Here is a 21,767-nt window from a genome sequence, read left to right as displayed (position 1 = left end):
AAATGATGTCATCGGCGATAATTTATCGCCGTTTCTGACATTTTCGCTCCACATTGAATACCCCTGTTTGTCTTATTAAAAATAAAATACAAGATTACTTTTACTTTCCTTTAACACCATAGGCATGCGCAGAAGCCAGCAGAGGTGGTGCTGCTCCAGCACTTCCCACTCCGCTGGGTCATGTACTACCCCGTCTCCCCCTCCCACGGGACATAGACGTGGCCAGGTGAGTCAAGGTGAGTAGTGTATGTTCTGGAGGAAGGAGGGACTGGGTAGTCCATGACCCGGCGGAGGGGAAAGTGCCAAAGCGGCCCCCTGTGCTGGCTTTATTCGCACGCCTATGCTTAAGACTTATACATTTATTACACATGCACTTTTTGATAACAATCAATTTTATTCGATTTTAAAAAATGACATGACAGAAATTTTCTTTTCATTTATTGTTAATTGATGTTTATTTTATTGTTAATACATCTAACATTATGATTCATCTTGTCATTTTACTTTAATTGTACAAATACACAGAAAATTATTTTTCTGTTTAATTCTGTGTAAAGTTGATGCTTGTTCACTATTTAATTGTATTTCACAAGCAAAGGTCCTACAGAAACATGAACATGATCATGATTGGGATTAAGTGATCTCTTGTGTCTCATTATACAGCCCTTATTGCATCGTGACTGGCTGTCGTACCGCTTACATACAACAAGCTTGCACTGTATATACACACTGGAATGTTGGCTTAAGAAGCTGAAAGCATTGAATCCAAATCGGACTGTGCTCAATGAGGAAGAATAATAGGTTCTATAATCAGGGACTTTAAAACACCTGAAAAAGAAGGATAAAAATAATTATTTTATATAGAGTCTACAATTACAGGGCTTATTCTTTGCATAAGACAGTGTAGGCCCATGTTCCACAGCATAAACTTGATTTACATAATCTATTATAAAATAAGTGCATGATGGCCACAGTTAAGTCATTGAGGGCAGTGACGTCACTGTAGTGGGTGATACTGAAAAATAGACCCCCTGTGTGCGACAAAAGTTGTGCACACCCCAAAAGGGGTCATGGCCTCATGGGCTGGCCAACACTACTGGAGATGCTGGACTGCCCCAGAGACTCTACTGGCACTGCTGGCTCCTCCTCAGTGACCGGGAGCCAGGCACTGTACAAATACGTCACAGTGCAGTGCCCGGCTCCTGGTCACTGAGCAGGAGCAGGCATTCTGGTGTCACACCCTCGGATGGTGACACCCAGTGAGTCCTGCACCCCCCCTAGTAACACCACTGATTGAGGGATTCAGTTGGTTTACTCCACTACTTGGTCTGTGCTGTAAATTGTAATAGAAAATTCTCCAGAGAATTCAGCTAAATGCTAAGCAAAGTGTTTGTAAACAACAGGTGTTTTTCCAGAAAAGGTTAAGTATAAAGGAAAAAAAACTGTTAACATTACTTACCCATTACGTATGATGTAATAAGCGTTTCTTGTGAAATCATATAGATCAGGTGAAGCCACACATGTATCTACAAACAGGACTAGTGCCAGGTCTGAAGTGTCCAAGCTGGCTTGCAGAAACAAATTTTGATCGAGGTTTACTAAGTACGGATACTCGTAAACTGGGTATATGAAACTTGGAGAGTGGAAGAAAGTTAGATTAGCAGAGTAGAGGCCATGTTGAGTTAAATTGTTCTCCATTATGTCATCAGCATTGTACAGGGTCTCCACCATGGTGTCCTGGTACATCTGGCATCTCAGGAGTTGACGGAACTTTTTTCTATGAATTACCACTGGTTTAGTAGAGTAAGTGAACAGGGTGTTTGTATAGATGATCATGTCTCTTTGAACCTGATAGATAAATAAATACACCAATTAGCTGCTATGCTGCTCATTATTTGTGCAAAATCTGTAAATATGTAGAATTTGGGCCATTTGTATTGTAAACCTCCAGAGGCTCAATTGGAGTCAGCCTGATCAATGTTTTTTCTTTTAGCATAAAAGGCTCAGCATGGTGAATTATATTGTGTGTCATGAGCAATAGCCCCTGAAGTTGATTTACTGTATATGAAGAGCCAATTATGCATTTAACTCCAACTTAGAATATACGGAATATGTTGCTCTGATTCTTTGCCATCAGATTGTAGGTCCTATAGGAAAGGGATATTCCAGCAGCACTGTAAGGTCTATCTCACCTGGTTAACTTAGCCTAGTTAATTAACCTGGTTAAGTTATTCATTGTGTGGACTGACCTCCATTAAACTATGCTGGCACCTAGAACAACATCTATTAGATCTGCCAATTGGTTATGTGCTCAGGCCACCAGCATGCAAAGAATAACGACACAGAGAAAGCAGCTGCAACAACATGGAACAAAGGATCTGACAACTATTAGAAAGGACATAGTTAGCCTGCATAGAACAGAACTCCTTTACAAAGGGGGGGGGGGAGGTGTCATTACAGCAAGAAGGGCAAATATCGGTGTAGTTTCCATATGGAAACTACACCAAGCACCCAATGTGATCCATGGTCCTGCTCCACTAAGTTACTGACCCTCTTGTAGATTAACAGTGAATCTTTTGAGTTTACAATCTGGAACCTGACCCCCAGAGGATGGACCCACTGTACACCTGTGGGCCAATCTGATCCTGGATTTGACTACAAGGAATCTTTTATTCATTTTAAGGATAAAAATGTACAGTGCATGAGCCAGTATGAGCTTTGCCAAGTTAACAGGCTCAGATAACTATGTTACATGGAAACCCGGCATGCAGATGCAGCTAAAGTGGGAAAAGTTGTGGAAAAGTTACTAGCGATCCCAGGTATAACGCTAACCCAGATGATATCGATAGAGTGATCGGCATGTTAGGCTTAGCTGTAGAGCAGCATGTGTATTCCATCATTCACCAGAAGGTGAGTAGATTTGCATACATCTTATGAAGACAAAAGCTTATTGAGAAGAATTAACCAGAGGCACACTCAGGACCTCACTCAGAGTCTCTCGCTAGCGCTGTGCACTCGCAAGCGGCCCAATGGTTTGCATATGCGCATGCGCATTCTTCATTATGTGCGTGCGCAAACTACTCTGTGCGATCGCAGGCCACTCGCTCGCCCAGCAAGGACAGCCCAGTGAAATGAGTGACAGGAGAGGCCATTTGTGGGTGGTAACAGGGGCAGGACACTAATACGGGGAGAGTGGAGGTCCGAACACAGGCGTGCCTGAGTGTTTCAACACCATTTTAGAGGCGTGCATAATTAATACGCAGCATCATAGTACACGTCACATCCCTGTTTTTACACTGAAGTCCTCACAGTGCTTGCAGTAGGGTAAGGCAACCACAAGCGCTGCGATCGCTTCCGATTGTCCTCAATGTACCAATGTTTTAATACACTTCCTGGAGATGACGTGTGCTGGTGGGCGGCCCTGCCTGTGCGATTGGGCGTACGCTGGCCGCTCGCTAAGATATGGTGGGCGTGCTTATGCCTTGGAGAGTGATTGCTTCCCGTGGCGTCACTTTGACAAATTTGCATAGGCTAGGGGCGAGTGATCGCATCTAGAGAGACTCTAAATGAGGTCCTCAGGATGTTACTAAGCTAAGTGCATGCAACAACATGAATGAATATATAGATAGCTAGCAACCTCTCTCTCAACAAATTACTTCAAAAGGCATCCAAGTAGATGACGAGAAGGTGCAATGGCGATGCTGCAAAATCTTTCGCCAGAATATGATTTTCTAATAGTAGCTTTGGAGTCATGTGCTCCAAGCTATCAACAGATATTGTACGGGCCAAACTGCTGCAGTGTCAAGAAAGCATTCCTGTGGAGACCAATGCTGCGAATTCAGTTTTGCTATGAAAGAGTGTAAAACCCAAAAAGCCCAATTACAAATACTTCAAGTGTCACAGATATGACATAAGGCCTTATAATTAAGAGCAAACGCACCAAGTGGTACTTCATCATGCAAGTGTGATAGAAGGAAATGGTCAACATTAAATGTACAGTAGCTGACAGTCACCTCAAGGCAGAGGCGGATCTACTGTGAAACTAATGAAGCTTAAGCTTCAGGGCCCCTAACCCCGGAGGGGCCCAGAAGCAATTTCTATTTAATGAGTGAATTTTTCAAAAAAATCAATAGAGTTTTTTAAGTGTGTGTTATTAAAATAAGGTTATTTTAAAGATTTGTCTGATTACCCTGAACCCAAACCCCTCATCTCAAATAAGAACACTTTCACCTATTACACGCTCTCGCACAAAGCTTGCCAAATTGGCAGGTTTTGGATTTGCAAATGTGACACAGTCATGTGTATAGTCCTGTCTTTGTATACCATAGATCTTTTCATACCTGTTTCACTGTCAGACAACTTTGATAAGGGATGTGAAACTCCAACCAGCCTGACACAACCCGAGGACGGCACTCTGGATCATTTAGGAAAATGTTATCTGAAGAATGACCCAAAGAGTGAAGATACCAAGAAGAAACTCGAGCTGTCATGTAGTCAGAGTAGCAGGAGAGAGTGACTTCTGGAAAATTAAAAATAAAGGTTAAAGTACATACATATTCAAGTATAGCTATTAATTAAAACTACACTGCATACAGTAACATTGCAATACAGTATATAACTTGGATTGTTTAAATAGAACCGCACCATATATGCAGCGCCTCACTATATCTATATATACACATCTCTATCTCTATATTGTATATATCTTTATATCTATCTATCTATCCCTCTATATATATTATATATACAGTATATATTTATATATATATATATATATACACACACACACACAGTATATATATATATATATTAGGGGTGAGCGGGTTCGGATTTCTGAAATCCGAACCCCCCCGAGCCCCCCCGATCCGAGTCCGATCCGAGTCAGGCTCGACTTTTCCCGCCTGACTCGGATCTGACATCGAGGCAAAACGTCATCATCCCGCCTTCCGAGTCTCGCGGGTTTTGGATCCTATATAAGGTACCCGCGTCGGCGCCATTTTCTCACTCGGCTGTGGACAGTGAAGAGGGAGGGTGGGAGTTAGTGCTGTGTAGTGTAGTGTAGTGTAGTGCTGCTGTTGTCCACTACTTCAAAGTCCATAGGGGCTGGCTGTGTTGTGCTGTGCTGCTGTTGTTAATAGGGGCTGTGTCCACTACTTCAAAGTCCATAGGGGCTGGCTGGACTGTGTTGTGCAGTCAGTTCCAAAGTCCTGTGCAGTGTCCCAGTCCTAAAGGGGTGCTGTAGTGTTGTCCAGGGGGTGCTCTGTCCATCAGGGGTGCTCCCCCCAAGTGCTAAAAAAATAATATATTTTCTGTGTTTGTGAATTGTGTGCGCAGTAGCCGCACGTGCATCAACAAAGTAGTGCCAAGCGTGCGCCTGTGTCATAAGTAAAGGGCCGGCTGGCTTGACCGTTAAGGGTGCTGTAACCCCCGAAAGTACACTCCAGTCCAAACCAAAAAAAAAATTATTTTCTGTGTTTGTGAATTGTGTGCGCAGTAGCCGCACGTGCATCAACAAAGTAGTGCCAAGCGTGCGCCTGTGTCATAAGTAAAGGGCCGGCTGGCTTGACCGTTAAGGGTGCTGTAACCCCCGAAAGTACACTCCAGTCCAAACCTAAAAAAAAATTATTTTCTGTGTTTGTGAATTGTGTGCGCAGTAGCCGCACGTGCATCAACAAAGTAGTGCCAAGCGTGCGCCTGTGTCATAAGTAAAGGGCCGGCTGGCTTGACCGTTAAAGGGTGCTGTAACCCCCGAAAGTACACTCCAGTCCAAACCAAAAAAAAATTATTTTCTGTGTTTGTGAATTGTGTGCGCAGTAGCCGCACGTGCATCAACAAAGTAGTGCCAAGCGTGCGCCTGTGTCATAAGTAAAGGGCCGGCTGGCTTGACCGTTAAGGGTGCTGTAACCCCCGAAAGTACACTCCAGTCCAAACCAAAAAAAAAATTATTTTCTGTGTTTGTGAATTGTGTGCGCAGTAGCCGCACGTGCATCAACAAAGTAGTGCCAAGCGTGCGCCTGTGTCATAAGTAAAGGGCCGGCTGGCTTGACCGTTAAGGGTGCTGTAACCCCCGAAAGTACACTCCAGTCCAAACCTAAAAAAAAATTATTTTCTGTGTTTGTGAATTGTGTGCGCAGTAGCCGCACGTGCATCAACAAAGTAGTGCCAAGCGTGCGCCTGTGTCATAAGTAAAGGGCCGGCTGGCTTGACCGTTAAAGGGTGCTGTAACCCCCGAAAGTACACTCCAGTCCAAACCAAAAAAAAATTATTTTCTGTGTTTGTGAATTGTGTGCGCAGTAGCCGCACGTGCATCAACAAAGTAGTGCCAAGCGTGCGCCTGTGTCATAAGTAAAGGGCCGGCTGGCTTGACCGTTAAAGGGTGCTGTAACCCCCAAAGTACACTCCAGTCCAAACCAAAAAAAAATTATTTTCTGTGTTTGTGAATTGTGTGCGCAGTAGCCGCACGTGCATCAACAAAGTAGTGCCAAGAGTGCGCCTGTGTCATAAGTAAAGGGCCGGCTGGCTTGACCGTTAAAGGGTGCTGTAACCCACAAAGTACACTCCAGTCCGAACCAAAAAAAAATTTATTTTCTGTGTTTAGCCGCACGTATATATCAAATCGATATAACATAAATGGAGGACCAAACTTTCTCCGATAAAAATAAAATAGAGAAAGATCAAGAACCACTTCCTCCTAGTGCTGAAGCTGCTGCCACTAGTCATGACATAGACGATAACATGCCATCAACGTCGTCTGCCAAGGCCGATGCCCAATGTCATAGTAGAGGGCACATACAATCCCAAATGGCAAAGTTCAGGAAAATGACCTTGAAAAAGACATTTAAATCAGCTGAAGAGAAACGTAAACTTGCCAATATGCCATTTACGACACGGAGTGGCAAGGAACGGCTAAGGTCGATCCCTAGTATGTTCATGACTAGTGGTTCAGCTTCACATGACGATGGAAGCACTCCTCCCACTAAAAAAATCAAAAGAGTTAAGCTGGCAAAAGCACAGCGAAGAACTGTGCTTTCTAAGAAGATATCACAAATCCCCAAAGAGAGTCCAAGTGTGGTGGTGGTTGCGATGCCTGACCTTCCCAGCACTGGACGGGAAGAGGTGGCTCTTTCCACCATTTGCACGCCCCTGCAAGTGCTGAAAGGAGCACCCACAGTCCACTTGCTGATATGCAAATTGAAGATGTCACTGTTGAAGTACAACAGGATGAGGATACTGGTGTAGCTGGCGCTGAGGAGGAAGTTGGCGAGGAGGATTCTGATGGTGATGTGGTTTGTTTAAATCAGGCTCCGGGGGAGACAGTTGTTGTCCGTGGGATGAAAAAGCCCATCACGGTCATGCCTGGGCAGAAGACCAAACATTCCACCTCTTTGGTCTGGCAATATTTCTATCCAAATCCGGACAACAACTGTCTTGCCATATGTACCATATGTAAAGGTGAAATAAGTAGGGGTAGGGACGTCAACCACCTAGGAACATCCTCCCTTATACGGCACCTGCAGCGCGTTCATAAAAAGTTACTGTCAAGTTCAGAAACTTTGGCTCAGACCGTAAGCAGTCCAGGGACACCTAAATCCCGTTGTCCTGTTGTATCCAAGCGCCTGCAAACCACACCGTCAACTCCCTCCTCGTCAATTTCCTCCTTAGTCAGGATCGGAAGTAGTCCTGCAGGCCATATCACTGGCATGACTGACTCTCCTATCCGGGATTCCTCCGGAGGATCCTGCATTGCTACGCCTACTGCTGCCGCTGCTGCTGTTGCTGCTGCTGCTGGGAGTCGTTCATCATCCCAGAGAGGAAGTAGGAACACCACTACTTTTACTAAACAATTGACCCTCCAACAGTCCTTAGCGAGGAGGATGAAGTACGACAGCAGTCATCCTGAAGCAAAACGTATAACTGAGGCCTTGACTGCTATGTTGGTGTTAGACGTGCGTCCGGTATCCGCCATTAGTGCAGTGGGATTTAGACAATTGATGGAGGTAGTGTGTCCCCGGTTCCAAATCCCGTCTAGATTCCACTTCACTAGGCAGGCGATACCGAGACTGTACAGAAACGTCAGAAAAAGTGTCCTCAGTGTCCTGAAAAATGCCGTTGTACACAATGTCCACTTAACCACGGACATGTGGACAAGTGGAACAGGGCAGACTAAGGACTATATGACTGTGACAGCCCACTGGGTAGATGTATCACCTTACGCAGCAACAGCAGCAGCGTCACCAGTAGCAGCATCTCAGAAACGCCAGCTCGTTACAAGGCAGGCTACGCTGTGTATCACCGGTTTCAGTAAGAGGCACACCGCCGACAACCTCTTAGAGAAACTGAGGGAAATCATCGCCCAGTGGCTTACCCCACTTAGACTCTCCTGGGGATTTGTGATATCTGACAACGCCACCAATATTGTGCGGGCATTACATCTGGGCAAATTCCAGCACGTCCCATGTTTTGCTCACACAATAAACTTGGTGGTGCAGAATTTTCTGAAAAGCGACAGGGGCGTGCAGGAGACGCTTTGGGTGGCCCGAAAAATTTCTGGCCACTTTCGCCATTCAGCGACTGCGTGCCGAAGACTGGAGCGCCAGCAAACACTCTTGAACCTGCCCCGCCATCACCTGAAGCAAGAGGTTGTGACGCGGTGGAACTCAACCCTCTATATGCTTCAGAGGATGGAGGAGCAGCAAAAGGCCATACAAGCCTATACATCCACCTATGACATAGGCAAAGGAGGGGGTATGCACCTGACTCAAGCGCAGTGGAGAATGATTTCCGTGTTGTGCAAGGTTCTTCAGCCCTTCGAACTTGCCACACGTGAAGTCAGTTCAGACACTGCCAGCTTGAGTCAGGTCATTCCCCTCATCAGGCTTTTGCAGAAGCAGCTGGAGAAAGTGAAGGAGGAGCTAAGACGGAGCGATTCCGCTCGGCATGTGGGACTTGTGGATGAAGCCCTTCATTCGCTTTGCCAGGATTCCAGGGTGGTCAATCTGTTGAAATCAGACCACTACATTTTGGCCACCGTGCTCGATCCTAGGTTTAAAGCCTATGTGGTGTCTCTCTTTCCGGCCGACACAAGCCTGCAGAGGTGCAAAGACCTGCTGGTGAACACACTGTCAGCTGAAGCGGAACGTGACACGTCAACGGCTCCTTCTTCATTTTCTCCCGCAACTGGGGCTGCCAGGAAAAAACTTAGGTATCCTAAGCAACCCGCTGGCGGTGATGCAGGGCAGGCAGGACCAAGTTTGGACATCTGGTCCGGACTGAAGGACCTGGCAACAATTTCTGACATGTCTACTGTCACTGCATATGATACTGTCACCATTGACAGAATGGTGGAGGATTACATCGGTGACAGCATCCAAGTAGGCATGTCAGACAGTCCATACCTGTACTGGCAGGAAAAAGAGGCAATTTGGAGGCCCCTGTACAAACTGGCTCTATTTTACCTGAGTTGCCCCCCCTCCAGTGTGTACTCCGAAAGAGTGTTTAGTGCAGCCGGGAACCTTGTCAGCGAAAGGCGTAGGAGGTTGCTTCCACAGAATGTGGAGAAGATGATGTTCATCAAAATGAATTATCAGCTCTTCCAGGGAGACCAGCCTCCAGAAGGTACAGAGGGACCTGTGGTGGTGGATTCAAGTGGGGACGAGTTAATACTTTGTGAGGATGAGGATGTACACACTGAAGAGGGTGAGGAATCGGTGGATGAGGAGGATGAGGATGACATCTTGCCTCCGTAGAGCCAGTTTGTGCAGGGACACATTAATTGCCAGCTTGTTTTGTGGGGGCCCAAACGAACCAATCATTTCAGCCACAGTTGTGTGGCAGACCCTGGCGCTGAAATGATTGATTTGTTAAAGTGTGCATGTCCTGTTTATACAACATAAGGGTGGGTGGGAGGGCCCAAGGACAATTCCATCTTGCACCTCTTTTTTTCTTTGCATTATGTACAGTTTGGGGCCTAGTTTTTCTAACTGCCATCCTGCCTGCCACTGCAGTGTCACTCCTAGATGGGTCACGTGTTTGTGCCGCCCACTCGTGTCGCTTAGCATAGTCATCCAGCTACCTCGGTGCAACCTTTTGGACATAAAAACACTATTGTGAGGTGTGAGGTGTTCAGAATAGACTGGAAATGAGTGGAAATTAAGGTTATTGAGGTTAATAATAGCATAGGAGCAGAAAAACCTACAAATTCTGTGATTTTAGCTGTTTTTATGCTTTTTTTCAAAAAAATACAGATCCAAAACACAAAACCCAGAACCCAAAACACGGAAGGGTGGTTTTGGCAAAACCAATCCAGATCCAAAACACAAAGAAAGATCCAGATCCAAAACCAAAACACAAAACACGAAAAGTGGCCGGTGCACACCCCTAATATATATATATATATATATGTGATAACTTGGGGTAATTAGCTTGGTAGACTAGTGTCAGTGGTGCAGTGATTAGGTGCAGAATCAGACTCCACCCATAGCATTCCAGTAAAACAAATGAGCGTGGTGCTTTACTTCCAGCATAATCAGGAGACAAACAGAAAATAACAAACACCTAGCCCTTTCTTAGGGCACTAGCTCACTTCTTAAACCCTCGCTACAGAAGCAGCCACTCTGCATGAAAGTCTCTCACAGTCTCTGAGATTGGTGGTCCTTCCTGCCACATGGCAGGACTGGACACTGGCCTCCTGGCCTGGTATAGCTTCCTTAGCTTGTTGGCTACCGCCTCTCACAGTCTGGCCTGCTTCCTTGCAGGTACCATAGCTCAGTCCCAGAGTTTGATAGCCTTCCCTGTATCTCACAGGTCTAGGCTCAGGCCTCCTGGCCCTCACTGGCTTACTAGCACAGTGATCTCTGTCTGACTGGTCTGCCTCAGTCCTCCCTGGACTGAGTTCACTCGGCCGCCCTTACACCTCTTTCCAGAATCTTTTTCTTCTCTGTGTGGATGGATCTCTCCTGCCACACACAGAATCTGCTGCTCACCAGCGCCATCTCTGGTGATACTGCCACATATCCCCCTCCCCAGCTTGAAACCCCTGGGTTCAGCGACATGGGACGAGGCATTCTCATGATGATGTCCCTCTTCACTCTCCTCATGAGGGAAATCCATGCATTCACGGTCATACAAACTCTTGCGACCTCTGGGGGTCTCATCCTCCAGATTCCAGAATTTATTTTCCTCCTAACTTTTTTACTCACTTTGTGGTACTTCTTGCTTTCTATATGAAGCACTTGAGATTCATTCTTGAGCATATCAAGCTTTAAGGATTTCAGGCACATTTTCCCATAGTGCCCTACTTCCTCATAGACAAATTCAGCAGAATTGCAAGTTCCATCCTGCTTGCATGAAGGCATTGTTTCACATACCTGAGTATTATTCTTCACAAGACTCAGAATTAACCTTCTTTAAGGTGCTGCTTTGCACTACAAACTGTGTGATTGCGTCACATTCACATCACCCTGAATCCACGGCAGCAAGAGAGTTTCATCCTTTGAAGCCATCACTATCTCCGTAGACTTCTGTACATCCTGTACCTTTGCTTGACAGGTCATGCGATCACCATCTGTATACGTCAGTTCTTTATCATCAACTTCAGACACGGTTTTGCCATCTGGACCTGTATCTCTTTGGGAGGACTTCATACCCTCAGCTATCAGTGTAAGCTGGAAGTCACTGCAAGGACTCTCATCCACTTTTGCAAGACAGACTTTTAGGGAATTCCCCAACTTTGATACAACTATTTCAGACGCTACCACTTTTAATACACATTGCAACTCCAGTTCTTTGGTATTCCCCTCTGCTTGGAATCTTTGCAACTGGTCCTGTGTACTTAGCAGACACTTTTCAAGGTTCTTCTTCTGTCCTTTCAACTTCCAAGCCCTGCCATGGGCAAGGTTAAGCTCTCTCTCCAAAGATTCACTTTGCTTTGCGGCATTATGCAGACTTTCCTCCAGGAATACATTTCTTTCCATCAAACATTCTGAAACTGCTCTAGCTGCTGTTAAATCGGATTGGTGAGTTTGTACTTGCTCTTTACAGTTGACTTCAAGACGGACCATCTCCATCTCTTTTCCTTCAGTGTCATTTCCCACTGAGCGCGAGTTTTCAGCATCTGGAGATACTTCTCTTTTACTTCACAAAACTCTTCAGCCAGAGAACTTTTCTCCAATTCACAATCTTTAAGTTTTACTTGTGTGGACACATTGAAAGAGTCTTTCCCTTTTAACACCAGAGCCAGATCTGCCACTTTCACTTGTGCGTGCTCTGCATCACACTGATATCTCTGGACACCTTCTTTCAATTCTTCCACTTCATGCTGAAGTACCACACACTTTTGCTGCAATTCCACAACATCCTGCTCTAATACGTCATTCTTTGCTAGGCGCACATCATTCTCATACTTTGTAACACATTGGAACATTTTAGCTTCCTCTAGGCGTTCAGACATAGCTGCCAATTTGAGGTCTGTCTCTTTAATAACTTCACGTTTTTTATTTCTTGCTGTTCAAATGCCATTTTCAAAGACAATTCACCACTTCATTTATTTTCAGTTTGTTCATGAACATTTCTCTCATCAGCTAATTGTTCCATTAAGTTATCAACCTTCCCAGCAAAAGACGCATTACCTTCATTCAAAACTTTACGCATATTGTCAAATTCATCCAGGCTGATATAGTCCTTTCTGGACGGACCTTGCACCATACCCAGACCATTTTCTTTTTGGGCCTTGAGCTTTGCCTACTGCTGCTTGTTGGATTTTTGCAGAGCTGCTCTAGCCATCCGCAAGGCCTTCACCATGTCATCCATGTTGTCTGGTGATTTAGAAGTGAAGCAGGGTTCGGCTTGAATAGATACCAGCACCATGAAGAGCCTAGAACCACAGTATTTGTGCCCCAAAATAAATTGGGTGTCTGTCCCTTTAAATTTTAAACACTTTTTTTTTTTAGCACAGTTCTTCTTTCACTTGTAACAACACTTGACTTTCAATTGTCTTACAGCACAATATAATACAGCACCTGCTTTCACTTCTGTGGAACTACAATGTCCAGCAATCAACATAGCACTTGCTCTTTTCTTTGCAAAACAAATGTCCAGGCCACATAATTAGACACACCTTGTCTTAATGAGCTTGATTTCAACAGAATAAACCATACAACTTCTTTTAACCCTTCCAATGCTGAAGAAAGTGCACAACTTTTAGCAGACTTTGTAGCAGGGTTTTCAGACATGCTTACAAGTTTTCCATGAAATACTTCAAAACACATTTTATCTTCACTCATCACCATCTCAAGGCTGTGATCATTCTACCATACAGGTGCAGTGAGCCTCCATATTTCCATTTGAATTTCACATTTTCTTGCGTAGAACCTTTATGCCTGCATTCTCCACCAAATGTGATAATTTGGGGTAATTAGCTCGGTAGACTAGTGTCAGTGGTGCAGTTATTAGGTGCAGAATCAGACTCCACCCATAGCATTCCAGTAAAACACTGGCCTCCTGGCATGGTATAGCTTCCTTAGCTTGTTGGCTGTCACCTCTCACAGTCTGGCCTGCTTCCTTGCAGGTACCATAGCTCAGTCCCAGAGTTTGATAGCTTTCCCTGTATCTCACAGGTCTAGGCTCAGGCCTCCTGGCCCACACTGGCTTGCTAGCACAGTGATCTCTGTCTGCCTCAGTCCTCCCTGGACTGAGTTCACTCGGCCGCCCTTACACCTCTTCCCAGAATCCATTTCTTGTCTGTGTGGGTGGATCTCTCCTGCCCCACACAGAATCTGCTGCTCACCAGCGCCATCTCTGGTGATACTGCCACAATATATACAGTATATACAGTCAGGTCCATAAATATTGGGACATTGACAGAATTTTCATATTTTGGCTTCTATTCACCACCACAATGGCTTTGAAATGAAACAAACAAGATGTGCTTTAGCTGCAGACTTTCAGATTTAATTTGAGGGTAATTACATCCAAATCAGGTGAACGGTGTAGGAATTACAACGGTTTCTATATGTGCCTCCCACTTTTTAAGGGGCCAAAAGTAATGGGACAAACTAAACAACCCTAAATCTAACTTTCACTTTTTAATACTTTGTTGCAAATCCATTGCAGGCAATTACAGCCTGAAGTCTGGAACGCATAGACATCACCAGACGCTGGGTTTCATCCCTGGTGATGCTCTGCCAGGTCTCTACTGCAAATGTCTTCAGTTCCTGCTTGTTCTTGGGGCATTTTCCCTTCAGTTTTGTCTTCATCAAGTGAAATGCATGCTCAGTCGGATTCAGGTCAGGGGATTGACTTGGCCATTGCATAACATTCCACTTTTTAGCTTTAAAAAACTCTTTGGTTGCTTTTGCAGTATGCTTCGGGTCATTATCCATCTGCACTTAATTAGAGATGAGCTAAAATTTTATGCACAAGAGACTGTTTCGCAGAGGATTGCCACACCATCATTTTGGCAATTTAGTTTTTGAGTACTTTTCTGCTGCCTCGGCCATACAGTACTGGAGTAGTAAGGGTAAAACTACCGCTTTGTTGGGACAGTCACAGGGAATATAAGCATGTGTGTGCTAGGAATCTCGGGGGGGGGGGGGGGGGGGCAATGAAGCTAGTAGCCCAAACTTGAGATTTCAGTAACTCTAATAAAAAAAACTAATAATAATAATATTGTTACAAAAATAGATTAAAATATACGTATGTTAAAAGTAAGTATTGATCAGTGAGAAAATACTTTGTTCAAAAAAAAAAAACAATTTGAATCAATTGTTTTCTGTACTTTTCATTCTGAGATGGCAGCAACGGAACACGTATTGCAGTGGTAAATTTACCACTACAATGCTAGTTAAATACACTTCCCTATGATTTGCATGGTGTGGCTATCACCAGTGAAGTCCTGCCATTTCAATTGTTGGTGGGGTTTACTGATTATTTATTATGACCTTTTGATGCATCGTGCAGACCCCTATTGTGCAGACACCTATCACTGACTAAATTACCCAGTTTAGCTAGCCACAGTGCTTATAGACATATAGTAACACAAATATAATAGGTAATAATATAATGAACTATTATTTTAACTTTAATCATAAAGCTATAGACTATGGCAGAGGTTCCCAAACTCGGGGACTGATTCAGACCCAGATGCTATTTGCGGCCTCTCGATGGCTAAAAGGGGACAGCTATTTAAATCATGCGCTCGCAGTGCGTCGCGTAAAGCCACCAACTAAGTAATAGTGAGCGGCCGCACTATGCGCTCGCACCTGTATAAAGATGCCCCTTTGCCACTCGCAACACACGTCATCTCCGGCAGTTGTAGGATTAATCAGGAATATCGAGAGCCATCGGAGCAGCTCGCAGCGCTTGTGGTAGCCTTTTCCTACCACAACATTGCGAGCAGTTCAGGCTAAAATACAACCCAGTCACGTGTGTAATGACGCTACTTTGCTAATTATGCACACTCATTAAACTCCGTTCTGACGGTCGGGCACGCCTGCGTTCGCACATCAACACCCCCGTTTACAAGCACCTTCCCCTGTTACCACACACAAATGGGACTATCTGTCTCAAAATAGCGGCCCGACTGCGGGCTACGGGCGAGCACTTTCCCATCGCACTGACTGGTTCGCGCATGCGCATTGCGAATCATACGCATGCGCAGATTGCAAAAAATCGCTCAATGCGAGCGAGCGCAGCATAGCGTACGGGTCTGAATCAGGCCCTCGGTCCTCAGAGTACCCTAACAGTCCAGATTTTTAGGATATCCATGTCGCGAACTCATGTATGGACAGTGGGCCTGATTCAGACCTGCTCGCAAGCGGGTCGATGTTGCCCAAGTGCGCATGCGCACGACGGAGGCGGCTCCGTCGTGCGCATGCGTGAGACCCAAATAACGACGGCCAAGCCATCGTTATGGGTCTCGCACCAAAGGGGGCGTGCTGTCGATGGTGATTGATGGGCGCCCCCTTTGGTGGGCGTGCCGGGGGCGTGGCTGCCCAGACGAAGGCGTTCCCATGGGAATGCCTACCGTCTGGGGCCGGCCCCACTGACATCACTAGTGATGTCAGTGGGAGTGCTTTTTATGTCTGATAAAGCCAAAAGCACTCCAGGGCTTGCGACAGACGAGACCCTACCACAAGGGTCTCGTCGCAAGCCCGATGGTCGCGATGGTCTTGACCACCGCGACCATCATTTTGGCTGCTTGCTATAGCTGTGGGTGGTCACCCACAGCTATGCGAGCGGCCAGGAGGCCGCTCCAAAAAGCAAGAGGGACGGCCCTGATTCAGAGCGAGCGCTCTGTCAGAGCGTCCGGCTCTGAATCAGGGCCAGTGTACAGACAGCATGCAGCATCCAGGAGGACGGAAAGATCACTGGTGAGCCTGCAGCAGATGATAGTCAGTGGAATTCACTGCACCAGGTGCTGGCACTTCTCACCCACTGTTTCGCTATAGTCCCCAGAGCCCTGTGCCGCCGGACCCGGTAAGTAGATGCCGGGGTCCGTCGCACTGTGACAATTCATGCTTGACCCCAGGTGACTTAATTAGTAGCTCAGTCAAATTTGATTTAACCACCTGTGCTCAACCTTGGATATCTCTAAAACCTGAACTGTTGGGGTGCCTTGAGGACTGTATTTGTGAACCTCTGGACTATGGTAATAAAATATTCTTTTGAAATCTAGAAAACTGTCTAATTTCATAATTCTTGCTAATGTTAAAAATAATACTAAGGTTAAGAAGGGAAAATTTTTATGGGTGTCTCTTTCCAGAGGCGGGCTGGGCCGGGGGGCAGGGTGCCATGTGCTGCGGACAGTCTGTGTCTCTGTGACACAGCTGCCTGCACCGCGCGTGTAGCGCTGACCGGACGGAGTTCGGCCAGCGCTACACAGTGACTGACAAACACACAGCTGCCGGTACCGGCTGCTGTGCGTTTGTTTTAAGTAGCAGCCAATGAGAGTCTGTCAGACTCTCACTGACTGCTGCTGCGCCCACTGCCGGAGCTGCTCCATCTTCCGGCTAATGCAGTGGGTAATGGTAGAGACATCATGATGTCTCTACCATAATGCAGAGCGGGCCGGCCTGGGAGGACAGACGGAGGAGCTGATGGCAGCAGCGGGAGCGGGGATTCAGGTAAGTGTTTATTTTATTTTTTTGTTACGTGTGTCTACTGGGGGGGGGCACTACAAGGGGGGAGACCACTGCTGGGGGCCCTACATGAGGGGAGACCACTACTGGGGGCACTACAAGATGGGGCACTACAAGGGGGAGATCACTACTGGGGGCACTACAAGGGCAGTGGACTACAACTGGGGGCACTACAAGGGGGAGTTTACTACTGGGGGAACTACAAGGGGGGGGACTACTACTGGGGGCACTACAAGGGGGGGACTACTACTACTGGGGGCACTACAAGGGGGGGACTACTACTACTGGGGGCACTACAAAGGGGGGAACTACTACTAGGGGCACTACAAGTGTAGGGGACTACTACTAGGGGCACTGCATAGGGGGGAGGGGGCTACCATTGTGGGCACTGCATCGGGGATCACTGCTGGGGGCTCTATATAAAGGGCAATACTGGGGGTACTGCATAGGGGGGAAACTACAACTGGGGCCACAATTTAAGGGGCACTGCATAAGGGTTACCACTATTGGGGGCGCTGCATGGGGGGTGGACTGCTACTGGGGGCACTATATAAGGGGCACTGCATAGGGTGTACCACTACTGGGGGCATTGCATTGGGGGTACCACTACTGGGGGCACTATATAAGGGGCTTACTACTGGGGGCATAAGGGGCACTGCACATGGGGGACCATTACTGGGGGCACTATATAAGGGGCTTACTACTGGGAGCACAAGGGGTACTGAACAGGCTGGACCACTACTGGGGGCACTGTATAATGGGCACTGCATAGGGGTATCACTACTGGGGGCACTACTGGAGGCCTGCATAAGGGGGTCCTTTCCTGGGGCACAGGGGGGCACTGCATATGGGCACCACTACAGGTGGCTGCCCCTAATCTTTAATTTTACTTTACATCAATCCCATATGGACCTGCCTCCTCCCTGGAACACTTGAGGGGGGGCGCCGTAGGACGCACATGCTCCGGGCACCAGAGCCAGCCATAGGCATAGGCAACATAGGCAAATGCCTAGGGGCATTCCAAGCCTAGGGCCGGAGGAGATTTTTGGCAGGGACAGCAACTGAAATGGACGCTGGTCTAGTGGAACTAGCGGCGGCCGGTACCTGGCACCACGGTCGAGCCGCCACTATGAAGGGGCCTGCAGCCGCCCCCACCAGTCAGGTACAAACTGTGAGTCAGAATGACTCATAGTACGCCGGCACTGGCAGTTGCGGCGCTGCCGCGCAGCCCGTAGTGAAGAGGGAAAAGAAGTCGGGCCAGGAGAAGGAGGTCTCTCTGTCTCCACTCACCTCTGGTCATCTCTCCCCCAGCGCCTGTGTCCGCTCTGCTCCTGCAGTTGCCGCCGGGAATCTGATGTTTTGTGACAGTCCCCGGCACTAAAAAAGAAAAGCCCAGCACACACAGCCTGAGCCAAACCAGCCCTGTGACCTGACTACCTGTCCTGCTCCTGGTACATTATACATTTACAGTACAGTATATTACTTTTGTGTGTGAGCATATACAGTATGTATATAGCTATCTTGAGAGATCTATATATATATATATATATATAGATAGATAGATATACATACATATTTAAACATAAGTCTATATATGTATATATATATATATATATATATATATACAGTATATGTGTGTGTACATATATACAGTATATGTGTGTGTATATATGTATACAGCATATGTGTGTGTGTATGTATATATATATAAATATATATTTTTTTTTATTATTATTATATATTTTTTTTACAATCCTCTTTTGTCCGGCTCTCCTACCAAATATAACAACACTGAGCCACATTTATAAACGAATGAAAATACCAGCGGCAATTTTCATTTAGTATCACTGTGATACAAACGAAAATGCCACTGGTATTTATCAATACTTACCCCTCCGGCGAGATCCCATGAAGTCCTCCTCATCGGCGGGGTTCTCCGCTCACTGGTGGGCCAGTGTAATGCACAATGGTTTGTCTGCGCATGTGCATGACACGGGGACCCAGCAGTACCTGGAAGGCTTCGCAGAAGCCGGAAAGGCACCGCCGGGTCTCCATTGCCAGCAATGGGGAACGCATCGCTTTCGTCATCTAAAAGATGGCGAGAGTGATGCTTGACAAACCGCGGGAATCTTATGTTACTGTTGTTGTTAAATCCAGAAAGGAAGGCATAACCCCTTCAGCGAGGGCTAAAGAGGTTATGCTTCATTGTTTAATGGGGGCCTCTGTCAGTGGATAATGCATAACGGACAATGTGTTTGAATTTTTCCCTGTTTGGGGCAGTGTGTTTTTTTCCTGTGGGGGCAATGTATTTGCCAGCCACCATGCACAGGAATGACTAGGAGCTGGGGAAACAACTGTAGGGGCGGGCGTACGCATGGCTTCAGAGGTAGTCTGGCAGCTCTTAAGAGTGAGTTTTTTACTAAGTCAGCTCAACATGAGTGAGTGGTGCTGAGCTGACTGCTGTGAGAGGTGCTGTGTGCTGGCCAGGTGAGGGGTGATGGGTGCTGCAGCTGTGATCTGTGCTGCTGGGTGAGGGGCGCTGTGCTGGGTGAGGAGTGCCTGCTGGATGAGGTTTGCTGCTGGGAGTGGGGTGCTGGGTTAGAGGCGGAACTAGTGGCGGTGCTAGGGGGCACAAGCCAAAATCTTGCCTAGGGCATCAAATTGGCTAGGGCCGGCCCTGCCGAGCACCCTGGCTACACACTACTCCTCTGCCAGGGCCGCTTGCATGCATTTGCCCTCCAGGCTAAAAGTTGCCAGCCGGCCCCTGTCCCTTTCAGTGAAACCGGAATATTGGTATTTCCGCTAGTCAAAACAGACTTAAATATTTGCCTCAGCTCAGAGTTGCTGCACAATAGGTTGCAATCTGAGGACGTTCTTTGCGTTTCTGGTTTCTAGCCACATACCTCCCAACTGTCCATTTTTTGGAGGACTGTCACATGATTATTCATCTCGATTTGTGTGGGGGTTGGGAAGTGAATAACGCACGCACACTGGCAGGCAGGTTTCTCCAAAGCATCAAGCAAATAAATATATATTTTGCAAAAGAAAATGCCCACTTGGGGTGTGGCCATACCCCTATTTTGCAACAACCAATCCCCATGTTCCAATGTTGAGACCTCCGGTATTGGGAGGTATGTATATAGGCATACTCCTAAAAATGTAATAAACAGATAATCGTTCTGATATCCCCTCACTTTCAGTATTAATGTATTATTGAATGAAAGATTAGGCTAATTTAAGTAGTATTTGGGAAGATAAATGGTAACTTTTTATTTATAGATAGGAACAATTTTTAGGATTGGAGGTTGGATCTCATCTTTTTGGTTTCCTGGCAGCAGAGAATAGGTGTGTGGGTAGACAGTCTGTACTAGGCAGTCTATCTGGGAACATCTTTGTGTATCCAGGGCCTGTTGTAAATAAGGTCCACAGATGGAGCGGGTGAGGAAATACTCCAACATAATATAAAATCCTACTTAACTATTATTTTAGCTTTAACTATAATACCATGATAAATTATATCATACTCCTAAAAACCTATGAAATGATCAATCTAATTTAGTGATGTAATAAAACTCTATGTTCTGTACTTTCAATGAAAGTAACATTAAAGTACCATTAGCATTGTTGTTTAAGACAGAGTAATACGAGGCAGAGAATTCCAAGCCAAAATCAGTATCACGATTCAGCCTGGAGTACACTATGCTGATGCTGTTGGATGAAGAGGTGAAAACTCGGGCAGTATGCTCACAGAGTTCCCCAAGTAAAGGTGACCCATGCGGAGTCCCATCGTAGACAGACAGAGAGAAGGAGTGGCAGGACAGGGACGTTTTCATTCTAGTGAACAGAATTATAAAGAAAAAGTAGAATGACTATAATGAGGAAATGGCACAAAAATATACTGTAATCCTAACAAACAAATAAATAAGATGTGAATGACATCATTGATGATGATCATAATAACTATGGAATCCGCCTTGCAGAAAAACAAGATTTATGTCAGTGGGACAAGATTATAGAAATGAGCTGGAGCATGTTGGACATGATGTGACCTGTTGATTGTGTTACCAACATGTACATTTTCTAAATATTTCCGAAAACAATCAGAACTAGGAACATGCTGATTTTATAGGGTGTTCCAAAGACTGTAAAGTGAGCATTCACCTTAAAATTCATTTTACTGTAAGTACAAGAGGAAGCACCTGTCACTCATTGAGGATCTACAGCATTTGCGGTTTGTAAGTTACACCTATTGTTTCTTATCTGCCTCCTTTTGCTTTATTCACCACTATTTTTTGTGTATCCCATTTGTTGTTCCGTATTAGCATTGCTTGTCTCCATTTATTATCCCCAATGTACAGAGCCTTACTTAGCTTACTCCCGTTCTACTGCCTAACCCTAACCCTCCCCCTAGTGCCTAACCCTTAACCCTAACTCTCCCCCTAACCTTCCCCCTAGTGCCTAACCCTCCCCCTAACCCCACTACTTACTGTCAGGATGCCAGCACCGGGATTCTGATGGGTGTTGGGATTCCGGCACCAGCATCCCGCACGCTGGGATTATGACTACATCCTGGACATTTTACATAATAAAGTATCCTAGGAAGATATCACAGTACCCAATGCAAACTGAATA

General features: G+C 46.0%; 1 pseudogene; it reads right to left on the bottom strand.

The window, feature by feature from the left end:
- Positions 1-495: 495 nt before the first annotated feature.
- LOC148501479 (scavenger receptor cysteine-rich domain-containing protein DMBT1-like) overlaps positions 496-21,767 on the bottom strand; it is a 73,581-nt pseudogene continuing 52,309 nt past the window's right edge.

The sequence above is a fragment of the Taudactylus pleione genome, unplaced genomic scaffold (assembly GCF_031769625.1).
Source record: "Taudactylus pleione unplaced genomic scaffold, aTauple2 ptg000518l, whole genome shotgun sequence".
In the NCBI taxonomy this organism is placed as follows: Eukaryota; Metazoa; Chordata; class Amphibia; order Anura; family Myobatrachidae; genus Taudactylus; species Taudactylus pleione.
This window is presented reverse-complemented; position numbering and strand designations above follow the sequence as displayed.